Genomic DNA, 20,338 nt, shown 5'->3' with positions numbered 1-20,338 from the left:
GGGTGAAATTTTAGATTGCTGAGCAATACCAACCTTGAGCATGTGGTGCTGCTTTGACCTTTTGGGTATCTCTACCTTGCTTGATTAGTATAGATATAAGCAAGTTTTATGCGTTGGAGAGAGATGCAAAGCATGGTTGATTAAATCACTGCTTTGTGTGAAGATCTTCGCTTGGGTGCATGGATCCGACGACTCCATAAACCGTGATTGGGATGCTCCTTTGATTGGATAAGATGGAGGATTCTCTAGTGGGCACCTTAAGAAGTGTTAGAATATTGTGCATCTCATTGATTTGGAAACCATGCCTTTTATTTAGCACATATGTGTTTTCTCACTTTTATGGGTCGTGGGACTGATTTATGCATGTCGGTTAGTTCATCATTCAATCAGCCAACTTCTTGCCTTTCTATATAAAGGGCCTCCCTCATCATTTGTCTCGTATCCAATCCTAAGTACATTGTATAACGCCATTTTTTGGCTATTGCCATTGTAAGCCTCTTACTAATCAAAAGGTGATCTTGTCAACAATCACTCTCTCTCTCTCTCTCTCTCTCTCTCGTCTATGTTTCCACCTATGCATACTCTAGACGAATAGGTCTCGACTACCCATCATCTACGTTTTGATCCTCTCCTTTCTCTTGTCTTTGGTGTTGCTATTGTGTTCTGCGTTTTTAGGAGGTGCTGCCGCGTTTTCTCTCTGTGCCTCTTCCCATCAGTGTTTTTTTCTCCTATGGTACTCTTGCCTTGTGCAACCCTTGTAAGGCAACAAGGTGGTTTTCTAAGAACTTTCTGAAATGGCTAGTGGTATAGTGGCTATTTTTACAATCATAACAACTTTTGGAGGTGCTTTATTCGTGTGGTGCAACCCGACAAGCGACCATGATAGCCCTACTTCTTTCCCGACTTCCCCTCCGCCCAATAGGGTGTCGTATAGGGTGGAGCCACATCCACAACAATAAAGTATGTCGCAAAAAAAAAACACACAAATCTCAACACTCCAAGACTTCACTCGAGCACTTTCCAACGGAGCGAAGCACGAGGACCAACCAGCCTACTCTCAAATCTGGGAGAGAGAAAGAGGTTGGACAATAGCAAAACAGTCCAACAAGGAGGACAAGTTGGAGGGAACTAACTATGCTCATTGGTAGCTGAATATGTGGATCTGGTTCATTCATAAGGGCTTGTGGGAGATTGTTCAGGGCAATGAGAAGAAGCCTGAGCATCCTCAAAACTCGAGGCATTGGACCCAGGTTCAGGAGGATGAATTCCTTGTGGAATTACAAGACTGGGAGGAACGTGATTCGAAGGCGCAATTGGTACTTCTACAGACCATTACGAAAGAGGTCTCACCGGCTGTGCAAACTCTTGCCAATTCACACCAAGTTTGGTCCAAGTTGGAGGATCTCTATGCCGAGATTCCTCGATGAGGGCAGTTACTCTGTAAGGGCAACTCTATAGTTTAGTATTTCTTGCTGGTAGTTCTATGCAGTCGTTCCTTATGAAGACCAAGGTTATCCGTGACCAATTACCGGCTATTGGTGCTGCCTTGTCCTTTGCTCATCAATTGGCTGCTGCACTTATCTTCACAAAGCTTCCCCTGGAGTATGATGTGGTTTCTCGGGCTTTGAGGTGCAAGGTCACAAGTCAACTGGATTTTGATGACCTTAGCTCCCTTCTCTTGGAAGAAGGGTCCGTCCTCGTTTCATAGAGAAAGGTCAAGAATGGTTAGGATTAGGCACTTGCTTTAGGACAGAACAAAGGTCGGAGCCGATGCTACTCTTCTAGGAAGAAAGACTTCTTGTCCAAGAAGAAGGACAAGGGCAGGGCAAGGGCAAGTCTTCATCGCAAAAGAAGGGCAAAGACAAGACACAAGACAATGATTTAGGTACTTCTAGTGACTCATCTAGGGCTCCTAGGGTGATTCCAACCCAGGAGGACCGGGATAGTATTCTTCTCTAGTTACACACATTGTTTCTCCCCATGTGCTTCCAACCAAAGGAGGCTTGCGGGCGGGAGAGGGGACTAATAGCAACTCCATTTTTTGGTGCATTGGAATAGTGAGTTGGAGTTCCAAGCATTAAAAATCTAGTAGGACAAATTTAACTTTGGGAGCTGATGTATTCATAGTCCATTGTTGGGAGATTATAGACGTGGTTTGTCCGATAGCTTCTCATTCTATAAACGTGGAGCTCACTACACGCTGGTGTGGGAATTCGAAGCCAAGTAGATTTCTTTGCTGTTCAAGGTGGCATTTTGTTTCGAGGAGTCGGGTTGGTAGGTGCTCTTTCCGAGGTGTATCCAATACTACGGAATACCGGAGTGTCCATGGTTGCCTCTTTTTGCACACTATGAGCTACAGAGGGGGTGTTAGAATATTGTACATCTCATTGATTTGGGAACTGGCTCTTTATTTTACACACATATATTTTCTTACTTTTATGGGTCATGGGGTTGATTTATGCCTATCGACCAGCTTCTTGCCTTTCAATATAAAGGGCCTCCCTCATCAATTGTCTCATATCCAATCCCAAGCACATTGTATAACCCCATTTGCTGGCTATTGCCATTGTAAGCCCCTTGCTAATCAAAAGCTGATGTTGTCAACAATCTCTCTCTCTCTCTCTCTCTCTTTTGTCTATGCTTCTGCCCGTGCATACTTCAACAAGAGGTCCAAGCATGTCATGCATGAATGGAAGGCTAGTAGCTCTAGTAAGTGTGCAAATGCCAGAATTGTGATTCATGGACTGAGTAAGAACAAGACTCGCTGAAGAAGACGAGACTAGACAATTGGATCGAAGGCAAGCATGCAAAGCGTTGACATGGGGCATTGGATGCTGCGAGCAAGGATGGGATCCCATGTCAGAGTGCCTTGATAAGGTGTGGTTGAGACCATTGGGTGCGAGCGATGGAAGGCATGGTTACATGTATGGGTGTTGAATGGACCATAAGGTAGGAAGGATTGTCCAAGTCTACGTGCCTAAGTGCCAATGGCAAAAGGATGTGAGCACAGAGGGTTGAATGCACATTGGAAATGTGTAAGGGTGTAGTTGTAAGTGGAAGCTGATTTGGGTTTGGTCTCAACAGAATTTTCTTTAGAATATCTCGGCTATGTTCTTGCAAGCAAACCCAACTCTACCGGCTCTGCCCTCCGTGATCCACTTAGTGGGGAGCCAAAATAAACACTAAAGGCGAATAAGGAGTGTTTTACTTGCATTTACATGGTATTCAGAAGAACCTGGACGTCGGTGTTGCGTTGATCGCCGCTTGCCAAACATGGGTAGCATCCGGCTACGATCTTCTTCTCATCAGTGGCTTCTTGTCTGCAACGGTGTTGCTGTGTTGCCAGCATCTATTTTGGTGGACTGGTTGGTTGGTTGGTTGCTTGCGGTTTGTGCCTACGTCAGGGTTGGTGTGCCGGCGTGTCTTCTTCTTTGTGGGGTCATGGAGCTTTGTCGGTGGCTTTGAGGGACGCCGGTTGTTGGCTTTGTCAGGGCTTTCAATTTGCCGATGGGATGTTGTTGTAGCGCGGTGGCCGGTGGCTATGTTGGTGAAGAGGCTGGGTGCTTGTGGATGTAGCGGTAGGCAGAGAGGTTCTTGCTTTCTCACTTGAATAACTTGAGCCCTAAATGACTTCACAAGGATTGCTACAACTTTTTCAAAGCAAAACGAGATAGTTAAGATGGTTGCGTCCCAAGAAGCCTAGAAGGTGAAGCCTATTGCAGTAGAGACAGCCTCCAACATATGACCAAATCCCCTGTACACCATTTGTTTCGCCCATCACATGATGTAAGAGAACAAATTCAGTTCTTAAGCTTGCCATAGATCCTATTGCAGCATTACATGCCAAAGTAGCCTTCAAAAACATGAAGCTGCATCACGCTTGGAGAACTTCTGCATTCCTGCATCATGATTGAGGGCAGCATCATGAGCCATGAGAAGGTACCGTCCATCAATAGTAGGGGGTAAAAGAAGAAGGCTTCAGCAGCTTTAGTCCATATCTGTGCAGATCCAGGTCCTTATTGATACGAGGCCGAAGAAGAGATTCTAAATAGCTGGTTCTTGAGAACTTCCATTGCTTCTGTGACAGCAATCTGAGCTTCCACATGGCGACAATCTGCCTACCCTGATTGAGTACTATGGGGTTGAAGTGGCGGCTGTAGATGTCGCCCCACATCAACGTCTCCAGTGGCGCAGGTTCCATCACCATGAAGGTAAAAATGATGCCGTGCTCTCTATACGCAAGACGGACTGCTGCCACAGCCTCTAGACGGGGTCTTGCTCGCTCGCTGGCAGCTTATGAAACGGAGATGGGCGAGGTGCCGGACGGACAGTCTGGGCAGTCGTAAGGAAGGCGGGCGTTGCAGGGGCGCACGCGGTGAGGATGTGGCGGGGGTGGGTAGACCTGGAGTGGCGAAGAAGTGGATTTGCCCCAACTTTTGCAAGAGCTCCCACCATTCCTAGATATTCAACTGTCTATGGTGGTGGTGCCAAGCCAAATTTCAGATTTGGGTTGAATCCTTCTAAAGCTTCAAGTGGGGATGGAAAGCCACCCAATGGTGATGCCAATAAAAGCAAGTTTATGAAGGTAGGCCATATTAATAAGTTACGAAATAAAGGGTTGTTACAAATGTGGTGAAAAGCCAAAAATATCATCGTCAACATGGCCTTGGTTGAGGCTATTGAACATGATCATGGAGATGACAACGAAGCTTTTGGTAATTGCAATGAATGCTTGGAAAGTGATGATGATCACGTGCTTGAGGGGGAATTTCCTTTTAATCCGGGTGGCACTTTGCATGAGGCTTAGCAAGACTATGATGATGGAATGCCTATGTGTACTTTTGGGGATGCAAGCATGAAGCCAACTTTGTGTACCTGTCGCATGATTCTTATGCAGAATGCAAGGGTGCAATCACTTTGAGGTTTAAGATCAAAGTCAATGGAAGAGTGGCTCATGTTTTGGTGGATAGTGGAAGTACACATAACTTTGTTAAACAAGAAGTCATTGTATGGTCTCAAATTCATCATCACGATCATCCCCCCCTCTGTAAGTTACCTCTTCTCCCTTCCACAGTGTCTTCTCATCGCCATAGCTGGTTTTGCCGTGCTATATCCAGCTCTTTCATAGCCTTTTTGCTCTGATTCTGTAGCTTTCTACTCTCCCGGATCGCCCGCTCCTGTTTCGCTTGTACAATCCTACCCTTCATACGCACCAAACTCACTTGACGCTTTACAGGAGATAGTGTGCTTCACAATCTATTGCTAATCCTCTCCCAAAGATCATGGAATTGGTCGGAGTACATGCCCTTGGTGTCCAAGATGGGATGTACGACAGAGCATAGCAGAGCTAACAAAGGGTAGGGAGGGCGGAAGAAGTGGCACCTGGGACGATCTGGATCTAGAGTAGCAAAGGAGAAGGGCCAACTAAGGTAGGTCATTATATGCAGGGCGCCGGATGTAGAGGTGGGCATGCCGTGTTGTTTTTTTTGTAAGTCATTAATTAATTTATTAACTAATGAGTTAGGTAACATGACCCTAAATCCTTACTTTTGCGCAAATGGTAAGATGTGCAAAGTTGTGTGCTCGTGCATGTGTGCAAGAAACTTTGTCTATGGGGTGTGCACGCATATGCGTGCGGTTGTAAAGGTGGGTGCCATGGTGCAAAGGTGTGTGTGCACGGTGCAAATGTGTGTGTATGTGCGGTATACATGTGGGTGCACGTTTGAGAGTGAATGTGTGGGGTGAATGTGTGAATATATGTGTGCATGTGCGCATGCGAATGTGTGTGTACGAGCGTGTGAACGTGGGCATGTGCACGCCTGGGTGCAAATGTGCATCGGTGTAGTGCAAAATGTGCAAATGTGTAAGGGTGTGTGCTCATGCACGAGTGTAGTTGTGGACTGCACAATGTGCATGTGTGAGTGGATGTGTGTGGGGTGTAGGTGTGAATGTTGCGTACATGTGCAAGTGTAAGTGAATGTGCATGTACGATGTGGATGTGTGTACGCATGTGCGCATGCATGCGAATGGTGTTGTGCATGTGTGGGTGGTGCACTTGTGCACGTGTGTGTGTAGGTGAGTGTGTGGGTGTGGGTGTGGGTGCATGTACAAAGTGTAAGTGAATGTGCGCACGTGAATGTGAATGTGTGGAATGCACGTGGTGTGGTGTAAGTGTGCGTGCATGTGTGAGTGCATGTGGCTGTAAATGTGGGTGCATGTGCGTGTGTGTGCAGTTGTAAATATGTGCACATGTAGGGGGCGTGCACACATGAATGTAAATGTGCATGTGTACGTGCAATTGTGAATGCAGGTGTACATGCGTATATATGCATATGGTGGAAGTGTGCGTATCCGAAGCATAAATGGGAATGTGTGGGGTTCAAGTGCGCGTGTGAGTGAATGTGTGGACGTGTGCGAGTGAATGTGTGCACACAAATGTGCAAACTGGTGGGGTGCACGTGCGTGTGTATGCATGCACGTGTATGGGTGCAAGTGTGTATGTGTGTGCACATGTGCATGGGGTGCAATGTGTGCCGGTACAAGTGGAAGTGAATGTGTACGTGCGTGCACGTGCATGGTTCTAGTTGTTTTTTAACATTTCTTGTTATGTTTTTGGGTTTTTATGTTTTTTATCATTCACGATGAAGGTAGTACTATACACTTGAGCGGGGGGTTACACATGGGATTAGGTTTTGGGCTTACCGTACGCGCACCCTCAACAACAGTATGCAAGGGTGGATAATTGTTTGCCCATCCATGGCGAAAGCTTGGATGCCACCGTCCGTTGATTGAGCTTTGTCTTCCTAGTTCAAGCTTGTGAGTTGGTGTGTTGTAGCATGGTGCACAAAAGTGTTGTGGGGTCACCGTGATCTTTTTGAGCCCTGCGGCGGTTGCTCGGCGGTGCCACAAAAATGTGTGCATGGTTCTCTTTGGGGTTTGGCACTATGGGTGGCTCTTGTTTGATACGAACAGGGATGGGGAGGGCCACTGCACATGGGTAAGGTATTGCCTCAACTTGGAGTCCATAGACTCTTTCGATATCTTTGAAGGTGGTGTCGGCACATAAGTTGAGGTGGAAGCCATTGCTCTCCATTCTTGCGTAAGCTTTCACCTCTAACACTTCACACTCCTCTCACCTCATTGCATCGAGACCACCCCCTCAAACCAATATGGAGATCCAAATCTTCAATAGCAAAGATGAAGACCACCCCCAGAACCTCAACCTCCTTCAAAAAAAACATCAAGAAGGAGTGGGTACCCCCAAGAGTACCCTAGCTCATCAAGGAAAGTACGATGCCCAAGCGGTTGCTCCCATTTGGCCCCAATCCTACCCATGAGTGGAGATCTGCTAAGCAGGAGCCCTAACAAATAGAGTTTTATCCAGCTACATTAGGCGTGAATCCCTGTCAAGATGTTAGAAGCTCAAGACTTCTATGATGGAAACCCTTTCGTTTGGGTCGTAAAAACCTCACGGACTGCACCTCAATCTCCAAATTAAAGAGAGTCAGGTCTAAGCGGTTGTGTTAGACTCATTGATGAGAATGCCTTGACCCATGGGACGAGTCTTTACCCCAATCTCCGAATTCAAAGAGAGTCAAGTCTGAGCGGTTGTGTTAGACTCATTGGTGAGAATGCCTCAACCCATGGGATGAGTCTTCCTTGTTTTCAAGTCTATTTTCAAGGACCGGTTACCCTTTTTTATATAAATGTGATTGGTTTCCTAATTGTCCTTTGTCTCTCATGTAGTAAGACCTTCCGAGGATCATGGTGTATGATCGTCTTCTTTGAAAATGCATCACCACTACAAATGTGATGGAAACTTAGCCCGAAGGTCTTAATCTCCGCATCCTCTGTTCCCATCTCAGTAAGCTTTCCCACAAGGCTCATGCCTACCAGAACCACCATCCAAGATTACGGAGACCATCGCTCCTTTATAAACGATAGGTAACATGGCATTTTTTTCATCACTTTTGAAATAGTGTCCCAATGTTTTGTTGTCTTTTTGTAATGGGTATGGAAGGAGAGCACTCAGTGTGACATAACTCATCCTCCTTTTCTTCAGGTTCAGGAGTGTGGGCTCTTAATTTCCCAATCATCCAATTGGATAAGTGTCTCTAAAGTTGAGAATTCCCTTGTAAAAGAGAACTTATCGAGACTTGGACTTCCAAGGATAAGAACGCTATGAGACCTGCTATGTCCCTCATGCGATATTCACGCTTACTTGGCTCATACTCACTCGAAGGTGGCCTTGGACCTGCTAATGTGGATGGTCCATTGATCCTTCCCTAGGAGGAGGTGCCTCTGATGGTGTCTTTGATGAGGTCGAAATGAAATTATCACCTATCACATCGGAGAAAATATTTTGGTGACTATGATATGGAAGGCCAACTTTCACCTCTCCCAGTGAGTCCTTCTTCACTAATTCTAGTAATGCATAATCTAGTCAGATTGATTCTAGAGGCAGAGGCTCCGAAATTGGCAGAGTCTTCCCTTATTGCTTCTAGCAATGCAGAATCTGGTCGGATTGGTTCTAGAGGTAGAGGCTCTGAAACTGGCTCTTTTTCACGGCCAAGGCCTTTGGCAATAACTGTTGTTCCCTCATTGGTTCTATGATTGGCTTTGGAATGGGGTTAGAGATTTACTCAGGCACGGGGTCACTGGTTTCTACTCAACTACTTCTTTCTCAAGTATTGGCTCTAGTTTAGCATGCACCTTCCTTACAAGCTCTTAGGCTTGTTTCATTCACTCTTTCTCCAACAAGGTTAGGGTTCTCTCTGAGTTTCTTTAAAAGGTTTACATAGTCAATGGATTTCTTCTCTTTGGCAAGAGCTAGTTTAAAAGGGAGTCAGTCGTTGCCTCCATGACAAGGGAGGCAGCTTTGGAGCTATCGTGTGAATAGCGATCACAATGTCGCTGCCCTTGACAACTGATCATGCATTTCATTCAAGATTTTCTTCTTTTGGATCTCTAGTTTCAGTCCTTTAGCCTTTTCAAGGACAAATGCAACCATTTGGGCTTTGTGGGAGGCAGGCTCTTGTGAGCTGTTGGCTTTGAGGTGGTTGAAGCTTGGGTTTCCTACTTCTTTGTTGCTTGGATGTTTCCTTGCAACTACCCTCCTCAACTTGGTTTGGAACCTTGTGATGGCATTAAGGGGGATTGCATGAATGAGTCCTCCTTGTACCCTTTAACAAGTTAAGGCTCGCGGAAGTGGTTGATGCTCCTGCCCACCACCGGGATGACTGTCACTTTGTTGGGAAAATCCTTGATGGCATGTTCACATCCACACTTGTAACATGTGCCTTTGTATGGAATGACAACGGGACTTAGCACTAGATTCGAGGATGGAGTTGGGGTGCTTGTGTGATGGCGGCTCTATGAGGACACTCGAGAAGAACACGATGTGGGTCCTTGCAATGGAAACATTGCAGTCGTGGCTTGCGTGCCATATTATCAAGGTCTCTTGGCTTCAAACAAAGAGGTATAGTCTATGGCTAGGGGTTACCTTGGGTATCCATATGAATTGTATTTCTCATATCTCATAGCTCTCCTATTATGGACTCTTTGGAAATGTCACTGAGTACTATTGGGTGGTTGGAGTGGTAATACTGGAGGTGGGTATGGCATTGGTGGCTATCTTTACATCTCGGTATAGGATTTTAATAAATGGGCACTAGATTATGAACCAGGTGCAAAGCATTTGGTATGGGTGGTAGGGCTAGTGGTTTCTTTGGCACCAAGAGAATAGGCTGTGGTGTCAAGTTTCCTCGGTACCAATAATGGGTTATTTCATAGCTCCCATGGTGTCGCAATTAGCACTAAATTGATGTTTTCTAGTCCTTAGCATTGGAAACTATACTTATATGATTTTAGAGGCAAATTGCACACCATAATCCATGGAAATAAATGTGGGTCTCTTGCTTTTAAGGTGTTGGCTAGGGCTAGCCTTTTCCTTGGGTTTGTCCAGCCACCACTGGTCTAAACGTTTAGCAGATTCTCTACCAAGTGGTCCATGCTCATGTCCTTGACTAGGACTCTAGTTGGTGCTAATTGGGCACCCTTGGCCAATGAGGCTTTGGATGATGCATCTCCTATATCTTGGTTCGGGTGGTGGACTTCTACATCCTTGTCTTGTAGACTACCCACTAGGTCTATTGCCTCGCATGGCAGCACTCATCGAAGATGTAGTACTTAGACCTGTAGAGAGTGACAATTATCCTAGTGTCTCATGGGTGCTACATCTCATATATACTTGGTTCTAGTAATGTAATCCCGCATCCTTCCTCCCTTCCCCTTCCTCCCTTCTTGTGCTTCAGATTATATATATGTATGGTGTATGATGGGGATCCATTTGGCTCCAAATCCCACAATGAAACTGTGTCTTAAGACCTTATAGCTAGCCTTTTTAAGTGGGTTTAATGATCTAAACCATTGGCTTGCACTTTGCCTTCAAGGCAAAGTCAAATGAGTAGATCTTGGTGGAATCATCAATCCTTTCCATGGCCTCAAAAATTTGATTAAACTTCTCTAGGTACTGAATAAGTTTTCCAGTTCCATCAAATTTGGTCATCATCCTTAAGATGTGGATTAGCTTGGTTTTGCCCAACTCAAAGCCTCTAGGTGTGATATGTTGCAACTCCTTTTCCCATTTCAAACGCCATCCTCAACATATCGTTTTCATACTCATATGGTGGGGGAATCTAAGGAGGTGGTTGCGTAAAATCCTCTATTTCAGGGTACGAGATCTCGTCCTATAATGGGGTTAGGGGTTTCCAATGCCAGCTTGGCCTTGAGGCTATAGGCTCACCGGCTGAGGAATGTTCGCATGGATCACTTGGTTTTGAGGTAGTCCCAGACATTTACCCTTCCATGTGTTCTCTATTCCACTTCTAAATAGAGTGTCCAAATGGAGAAGAATTAGAACTTGGTTTTGTGGTGAAAGCACTTCTATAATGAGCTATTGTGGGAGAGTGGGACTCCTACTTGCGACGTGTGCGCTTGTTGTTGGGTGTATTGAGGAACACTTGTCCCTAGTGTTATAATAAAAGAGACATGTTCTGAATGCAGCAATTGTGGTCGTTGTCAGTCATGATTCGCTTGGGAGAAACTTAGCTCAAAATCGAGACCAAATCTTTGAAACATTGTGTTATCAAACATGGTTTGACTACTTCTTGTGGGAGTGACCTTAATGTTTCTAGTCCTTCCCCGTGAGTTGTACCCATGCCTTCTTCATAAAATTTAATTCGTTGTTTACAAAGCCAGTTGGTGATTTTAGATTTTGAAGGACAATGGGTGGCTCCTTTTCCAAATGTTTCATTATTCCTCCACTCATGTTTGTGTTTTGTTGGATCATTTCTTCCCAGAGCTTCTTACTTGAGGTGCCAAAGAGGTCTAGCCTTCTTAAAGGGGAGCACTCTACTAAGTGTTGGTGATTTACTGGATTCAAGACTTAGTGGGTTTGAGTGCTGGCGAGGAAATATGACCGCTTATTCCCTCAGCAACCTACTGAGAATCACTGGTTATGCACGCATCATACACTAGACAAATACGAATCTAACAACACAGAGATAAACGCGACACACAAATCACTAAAAACTTCTAGACTGACCGCTTAATAAACAATGCAAGAGCATGATAACTTAATAGATAACTTAATAAACAATGCAAGAGCATGATAACTTAATAGATAACTTAATAAACAATGCAAGAGCATGATAACTTAATAGTAGATAACGCTAACGACCATAACATATGAAGCGTAAATGAATACACAAAGACGTAACAGGAAGACAAATGTACAAGACAGAGAGAGAACAAAAAGAACGGTCTTGCTTATATTAACCCAAAAAGGCAAATGATACAATCGGCGCACCAGAATTTATAAAGCTCAGGATCCATCCTTTTATACACCCTACTTACAGTCTTCATCAGTATTGTGATAAGATGCACCGGCTGGGTATTAAGGAAGCACCATTTCGTGCAATAAAGTAGGCGGGCCCTGACAGTTTGACGGTGCTGACATGTGGCGGTCTGTTGTTGCGGCGCTGGCCTGCGGCTCAAGCTAGCTTCCGGCTAGCTTACGGCTAACACTTGGCACACCAGGTGGGTTGGATTCCTAATCTGATGACTCAAACCCACAAAGTTGTTGGCTTTTAGCCTCTAGGCGAGTTTTGATCATAGCTAGTGGAGGTGTTACTTATGCCCTTTGGTTCGACACTTTTAGTGTGGCTGGATCTTAAATGCTAGCAGGTTCTTTATGTGGAAGAGTGGATTCGGAAGGCGGAGGATGACGAATGCCTTCCAGGAGATAAATTCCAGGTATTGATTCCTGGAAGTAGACTTCTGGAAGAAAAATTTCGGGGTAGTACTTACTTCTTCCCAGCGTGCTTGCCTTGAGTTCCTTGATGTGAGCGAGGATCTCGACAGTGCCGTGCGTCAGTTTGCTATTGCTCTTTGTAGGGCATTATCATGGTGATTAGTCAGTCATGCAGGTGATCATAGTTCTTCTCTAGAGAGCTGTGGAATAATCCTTTAGCACCTCCAATAGTTGCAACCTTCTTATGATGATAGGTGTCTGTGGATTTAGTGCTGCCAGGTTTTGTTGAGGTATCGACTCTTCCGTGACTTTTTCTACTTTCCTAACTTCACCACTTACTTCAGCGTGCAAAGCGATGCTCTGAAGTGAGGATGGCTTTGCCTCTTCTAGTGATATCCCAGCTACATCGGGGAGGTAGAGGAGTTGCCCATGATCCTTGAATATGAGCTCTTGTGTTTAGATGTGATGCACATGCCACATACTTATGGGTTCGCATCACGAGACCCCCTCTCAGAGATCTGTTTGTCGCAATGTGCTACTTCCCACCTCCTAGTGATTCAACATATGCTAGAGAGCTACCACGGGACCCGGAGTCTCCCCATTCTCGAGGATCTATTGGCAGCAGATGTGTTAGAGTTTTCCAGCCGTGGGGAAGTCCTCCTAGTTGGAGACTTCAATGCGAGGACACAGGACAGCCATAGGTACACCGATGAAGGAATGATTGTTGGGAATTAGAATTCAACCAAATATTTTGGAGGAGTATAATTAGTGATACTACGGTTTCATTAAAAGATTGTTTTAAAGACAACTGAATCTATGAAACAGGCAATTTCATATTGGGTGTGTAAGTGGTGTGACTATCTTGAAGTTTGCATGAAGCGCTGGCTTAGGAGGCCTGGGAACTCTTTTCCCTGGTACCCGGGGCAAAACCTAACCAAATTCTTAAATGGATCCTATCACTACAGTGGTTGGCAGTTGGCTAACCCATGGGACTGAGGCTGGACTGATGGATCCTTAAAATAAGACTCAATTCTGTTATGGTACAATAGATGAAGTAAATCCCGGATAATCCTTGTTCTATGGAAAAGAATCAACGGCTGTTGTGAGTAGCTTTAGAATCATGTTATCTTCTTGTTTTACAACTAGTCTTCTGTGCAGTCATTGTTGTTGTATCTCCATCTCCCAGAATGTTGGCTTCTTTGCCCTCTCCTTCCAAAGTAACTGTCTTTGTCATCAGATCTCTGATTGTCGTGCTGACTGTTGGCATAGCTAGGAGTGAGCTATTGGAACTCATTCTTTGATCTCCAATCTTGTGAAGAAGGCGTTTCTCTTTTTGTGTGTCCTTGGCTTCTCCCTTTGTTGTAAGGGTCTTTGATGGTAACCTCATCTTGCATAACCAAAAACAGAAGAAGGAACTAGGGGTTGTTGGATTTTGGGAGTGTGTTGTACCTCATAAGGTATGGGTGTACAGATGGGTGGTACTTCAGTTTCGACTATGGGGGTTGGGTTTTCTAGGGTTAGGAGTTGGCCTTGGGCAGATATATGGTATGCTTCATGGTTGTGTGTAGAGCATGTGGAAGGCAAGAGAGAGAGAGAATGTAGAAGGTTGTTGTAGGTGAAGGGTTATGTCTTAGAGTGAGAAGGGGTGCTGCATGCAAAGAGATAGATACACCAAGATTAGTTGGATCTTGCAGGGATTTAAAAAGAGTTACCGTGTAGCATTGACGCGTTAGCGGGGCTGAAAATTCTTGATGAGAGTGCGTCATATTGCTCTTCACTTGAGGGGAATATTTCATGATTGTTGAGAGGGGCGATGTCATGATGGTGATGGATGCTCAAGTAGTGGATTGATGATGTTGTCGCCTTAATGAAGGGATTCGGTGGCATCGGCGCGTGGTAGGGTCGAAGGCGGTAGCTGTTGATTGGCTTCTGGAAACGTTCACCATTAAGTGTGCTGAGAAGGAAGGTTCCATCATAGAATTTTTCGACTATCCATAATGGTCCTATCCATCGGAGCTTTAATTTTCTAGGATGTGGACCCATGCGAGACTGAAATAATAGGATTGGATCTTTTTTCTTGAACATGCGAAACTTGGAGTGGCCGTCGACCCATTTCTTCCTTCTTTTTTGGATGACTATGGTTATGAAAAAACTCTTGAAGCGTGCTTCATCCAGCGCAAGGAGATGATCCAGGTGATGCTGCAAGGACTCTTCTGGGCTTAACTTTTCAACAGTGGCAATGCGAAGACTTGGTACTAGGTATTCGATTAGTATGACTGCCTTTGGTGCCATATACTAGTTTGAATGGGGTCATTCCTCCAGTCGAGATCTTGTAGGCTGTGTGGAATGTCCATAAAGCGGAATACAACTTTTCATCCCAGTCATTGGCGATTTTGATTGACTAACTTTGTGAGGATTTGCTTGATATTTTGTTGGTTAACTCAGCTTGACCGTCATCTTGCGAATAGTACACTATGGAGCGTTTATGAATGATAAGATGTTGGATCACATCATTGATAAAGTGCTTGCCTTGGTCACTAATCAACTTGATCGGGCATCCAAAACGAGTGTTTATCATCTCATAGAGGAATTCGACAATTGATTGTGCTGTATTATCCAGGAGAGCACAGGCTTCTACCCATTTGGTGTTGCAGTCTGTCGCCACTAGGATATACTTGTGACTGGTGAAATGGGATGGGGGCTTAAATGGGCCAACAAAGTCAAGGTCCCATTTTTGGAATAGTTCTAGGAGGAGGATTGGGTTGTGTGGCATCCTGTATTTACCTATTGGCTAGCTGAGACATTGGCATACGTTACACTGTTTGGCCCATCTGTAGTAGGCATTACCAAGTACTGTTGGCAACCAAAGTCCTACTTGAAGGATTTTCCTTCCGGTGATTTCTCTGGCGAAGTGTCCTCCACTAATTCCTTGGTGAGCTTCTCTAAGGACAGCTTCCTGCTCATGTGGTGGGATACACCTCCGGAGGATTTGGTCAATCCCTTTCTTGTATAGCTAGCTGGCTATGACTTGGAAGTGCCAGCTCTGCATAGATGGTAATCCGCTTCTGTTGATCTTTGGAAAGATTATCCTCCATTATTAGACCTGTAATAACAACAAATGTTATCATTTCATCATACCATGTTTGAGGAATGGGAATGACTGTGTCAGTTGGGAAAAGCTTAGCATCTGGTAGGTCATCTGCTACTCCGCTTGGGGCTTCTCTGGACTCCAGCTATAGGATAGATAATTTGCCACTATATAATTGACACCTGGGGTGTGCACTATTGTGAACTCAAATTCCTGAAGTATTAGTATCCATCTAGCTAGTTTTCCTACTAGACGCTGCTTATCCACCAAATACAGCAAGGTGGAGTGATCCACATGAAAGGTAAACTTATTGCCCAATAAGTAGAGCCAAAATTTGGTGACTGAGTAGATCATGCCAAGGGATTCTTTGTGTGTGGTTGAGTAGTTCCACTTAGCATTAGAGAGCCTTTGACTTGCATAGTAGACACGCCCCGGAACCATTTCTTGTTGGCCTCTTGCATTAAAAGACTACCAATTGCCACATCAGAGGCATCCACAAAGATAAGAAAGGGTAGTTCCCAGTTTGGGGGCTGGACAATAGGTGCTTTTGATAACATGATCGTGAGATGCCAGAATGCAATGACGCATTCCGCTATCCAGTTGAAATTTTCCTACCTCAATTGCTTGGTCAGAGGTGTTTTGATCTGCATCATCTTTCAATTTAAGGGGGCTGCTACATTGGCGAGATATCTGAGCATTCAGTTGTGCCATCTGACTTGCCCCAAAAATGTTCTTAGCTCTTTCTTATTTTTTGGATTTGGGGCTTTTCGGATCACCTCCACCTTGGCCGGGCGGGTCGATTGCTATTCCTTCCTTAGAAATGATGTGGCCTAATAGCATTCCGCTTTGGATAGCAAAGGCACATTTGGTTGGGTTCAGGCTTTGTCTGGAGAGTTTGCATTTGGCCAAGCACAGCTGTAGGTGCATCAAATACTGAGATGTTTTACCAAAAACACTAAATTCATCAATGAATACCCGCATGAAGGTGGTCAAAAAATTGGAAAAAATTTCTTGGACCATGCGCTGAAATGTGGCGGGAGCATTCTTGAGACCAAAGGTCATGATATTTGATGCAAAGGCTCTCCATTCTGTGATGAAATTTGTTTTCTCTCGATCTTCTGGGGCCATTTGAACTTGATTATATCCACTGAACCCATCTAGGAATGAGTACATCTCATGGCCTGACACAACATCAAGCATGGAATTTGTGAACGGCAAGGGAAAAGGATTTGGAGATGGTTGCTGCATTCAGCTTTCAATAATCTATACACACCCTCAACTTTTGGTTTTTCTTGGGCACAATCATGATGGGCGATAACCATGTCGCCCGATCAATCGGATATATGAATCTGACTTGTAGAAGCTTATCTATTTCTTCCTTCACCCTTTTCGCATAGTTTGGGTTCATCCGCGGTATCTTTGTTGTCAGATGGGGATGGAATCTTCCTTTAGAATATGGTGTTAGTAGAAGTTGGGATCAATCCCTTTCATCTCGTTGTAGCTCCATACAAACACATCTTTGAAGGAAGTGAGCAACACCTGAACTTCCTGTCGAAACTTAGTGTCCAGCTTGGCACTGACCCGGACCATCTTGGGGTCATTTTCAGTTATGAGGTTCATTTCAATCAATTCATCCTCTTTGACCCGGAGTTGTTGTAGGCTCGGAGTAGTGCCTTCCTCGTCCAGAGCTTCTACTTTATTCGGATTGTTTCCTTCCATCCGTGGAGTGGACTGATCCTTGGGAACCTTATCCTTGTGCGGACTGCTTGGTCGACTACATTAACCTCAAACAGGCTGATCAAATTAGCATTCTAGTGGAGATACTCCTCCTCCTCATTGAGGTCTAGCCCTTCCAACATGTTGACTCCTTTTTCGGCTGAGTTAGTTTGTCCACCTTCCACCTAGTGGGGTGACGACAGAGATCTTTATTTTCTTCTTTCCACAATGGAAAGTAATCATATCTGCATCCCAATCTTGCTTGATCCGTGCTTGGCGGAGCCAGGGTCTGCCAAAGCAACATTGGATAAGTGCCTTTGATATCCTCCATTCGGAGCACCACAACTGCTATCTGGAAATTGTATCCGGATACCTCTGGTGTGAGCTTGCAAATTAATCCGAGTAGCTACACCCCGCTGATATGCCATTTTGACAGCAAATGGCATGGGCTCCCATCTCTGCTCAACCCAAGCGTGGGCTCTCATCTGCTCAACCCAAGCATGTGGCATGTTGCATCTGATAGGATATTAACTCCAGAACCACCATCCAGCAGAACTTTTGCTATTTCCACTCCAGCCAACTTGACCTGGATCATTGGGATGGCTTCATCATAAATGAAGGCTTCCCTTGGTGGGGTATCTGCCTTCTCAATATTCAGGGCTTCCAGCAACTGCAAGGGTGGCGTTTCCTCTCCTTGAGGTTTCAAGCGATCTATCAGTTGCTCCCTGAAATTCGACATCAATATGAGTAACTGTTCCATCGACATGTGTATTGACTGACTGCCGCTTCAGATCTTCCCATAGATCGTACGGCTCGTGTTTTGCTTCTGTGAGATTTCTTGGGTAATCCACCCGCTTCTGTGCTTCTGCACATTCTTACGGCCCTGGTGTCTTTGCACCTTTCATTGGCTGTTGCATTTTTTGAGTGGCGAGGACACTTTGCCTTCTTCTTCCGGGCTCATCTCTAAAAAATTGAATTGTGATTCCGGCTAACCGATTGGCCTCTGCCTTTTCGAGTGCTTTTTTCGTAGCGCCTCTCTGGCTTGTTGCTCCTCCACCCAAGCACATACTTTCATCCGGACTTTGTGTTATTCCTGCCAAGTGACCCCTTTCTGCTTCCCCTTCTTATCCGAGGTCAGTTCTTGAGTCGCCTCCGAAGTCTTGGGTTGCATGGATCTGGTCACCACCCATGGCTGATGATTCGGTCGGCCGGGGTGCTGCTTGCTCATCTAGAGCTTGGATTTCCATCCCGTTTACTGCGGGTCAACTGGGTGAGGAAGCCTGAGCTCCCTCTATTTATGCTTTATGCTTTCTCTAGATTTCACACTCCGACTTCTGATGGCCTTGGCCATGACAATAAAAGCATGTGAGGACAGGCCTTGGGGAACCAGCCACGTCCCTAGGTGGAAAGTTTTTGCGTGGGCAGAATTGGGTCTGCAGTATTAGTCAGGCATAGCCATTGGCTGGGTGGGATGGATTGCTGGCCACCATGGGAGGTTGGAGTACCATTTGTGGAGGGGCTCTCCTGCAATTTTACCGGTAGGCTTTAGTTGTATGTGTGGCCATCTTGCAGATGACGCACCAGAGGTCATTCAAGTCGCATTCATCAGCTCCATGTCCATAATTGTGATACTTCACACACCAAATGTCTGATCGGACAGTAGGAGTGGGCTTCACACCTTCACTGGCCAACTGAGCCCTGGTTGAAGACAGTTCCTTGACTATCTTCCCTACCTTCTTGCTCTTGGACCTAGTCTTGTGATCTTCCTCCTCCTCCTCCGATTCCTCACTGGCTGTGGATTCATCGGAATCATCCTGCTCGTCTGAAGATCCGAATGAGGATTTTTGGACTTCCTTTTGCTCTTAGAATTTTCCTTGCTTTTGCCAGGACCTACTAGCACCCGCTTTGCTCTGAGAGCTAAGTCTATAAGCTGCTCCATGGTGATGGTAGTCAGGTCAGCACTGGCACCGACAACAGATCGTTTGAGTTTCTTGCTGATGTCCTTCATAAAATAAGAATTGAGAATTTCCTCCGCACGTCATTAGCTGCATCTAGCCTAAGGATAAGTTTCTGGATCTTTGCAGCATAATCTTCCACTATCATTCTCCTCTAGTTCATTCTGGCACAGCTATGCACGGATGTCTTGTCTTCTCTAAAGTGTTGAAGGAATTCATCCTGGATGGCATCATAAGTGGGGAAATAGGCGTACTCATATTGAGCAACCCAAAGAGCAGCGCTCTTCTGGAGTGTGGAAATAAAGGCAGCCTTTTTAAGGTGTTGGTCAACCGGGCCAGGTACATTGACACACCAAATGGTGTCAACATCAAAATGTGAGCATCTGCATCATCTAAGGATTTCCCAAAAAATTTGAGATACTTTTGATACTTGGTTGCTGCATCATGTTGTTGTTGGCGGAGGGGGCGAGGCTACGAGGGTGGTGGTGGTGGAGGTGGTATGAACAGTGGTGGTGAGGTCGGGGGGGTAGTAGGGGTGAGTTGTTCTTCTTTTGAGTGGGATGCGGGTTGTTCTGGTTCAAATACATTGGGTTGGTCTTCAGAGTTGGCAAACAAGAATTGCTGAGCTTGGTTGTGCTCCAAGTAGCGCCTTTCACGTGCTAACATGAGGGACGGGTTTGAAAACAAGGGGAGGAGATTCAAACGCCATGGCAATTAGGCAACAAACAAAGTGGCAACAACAAGAAACAACAAAAGCATCATGGTCGCCAAAGTGTTGGCGGAGGAATATGACCGCTTATTCCCTTAGCAACCTACTAAGAATCAATGGTTATGCACGTAGCATACACGAGACAAATACGGATCTAATACAGAGACAAACGTAGCACACAAATATGTGAAAACTAGTGGACTAACTGCTTATAAACAGTGCAAGAGTATGATAACTTAATGGATAACTCTAACAACCATAACATATGCACCTTGGTGGATAGGAGTTCCACGGCCTTGATTTCCTCTGCTACCTTGGGGAAATGATGTTGCCATCTTGGGACAGTTGGCTCTAAAGTGTCCCGGCTCATTGCACTCAAAACACAAAGGGCCTTCTCTGGAAGAAGTAGCATACGAGCGGGGGACAAAAGAATTGCCTTGTTGCCCTCTGTTGTAGTAGGGGAAATTCTATTGGGTTTCTTGTAGGGTTGATCTTTAGGATTTGCCTCAGGGTACGATCTCTTTTGATGCTTAGGTTTGTCAGTCCTCATTTCTTTC

The sequence above is a fragment of the Cibotium barometz genome, chromosome 11, assembly GCF_041138505.1.
Source record: "Cibotium barometz isolate CiBa-2024 chromosome 11, ASM4113850v1, whole genome shotgun sequence".
In the NCBI taxonomy this organism is placed as follows: Eukaryota; Viridiplantae; Streptophyta; class Polypodiopsida; order Cyatheales; family Cibotiaceae; genus Cibotium; species Cibotium barometz.
This window is presented reverse-complemented; position numbering follows the sequence as displayed.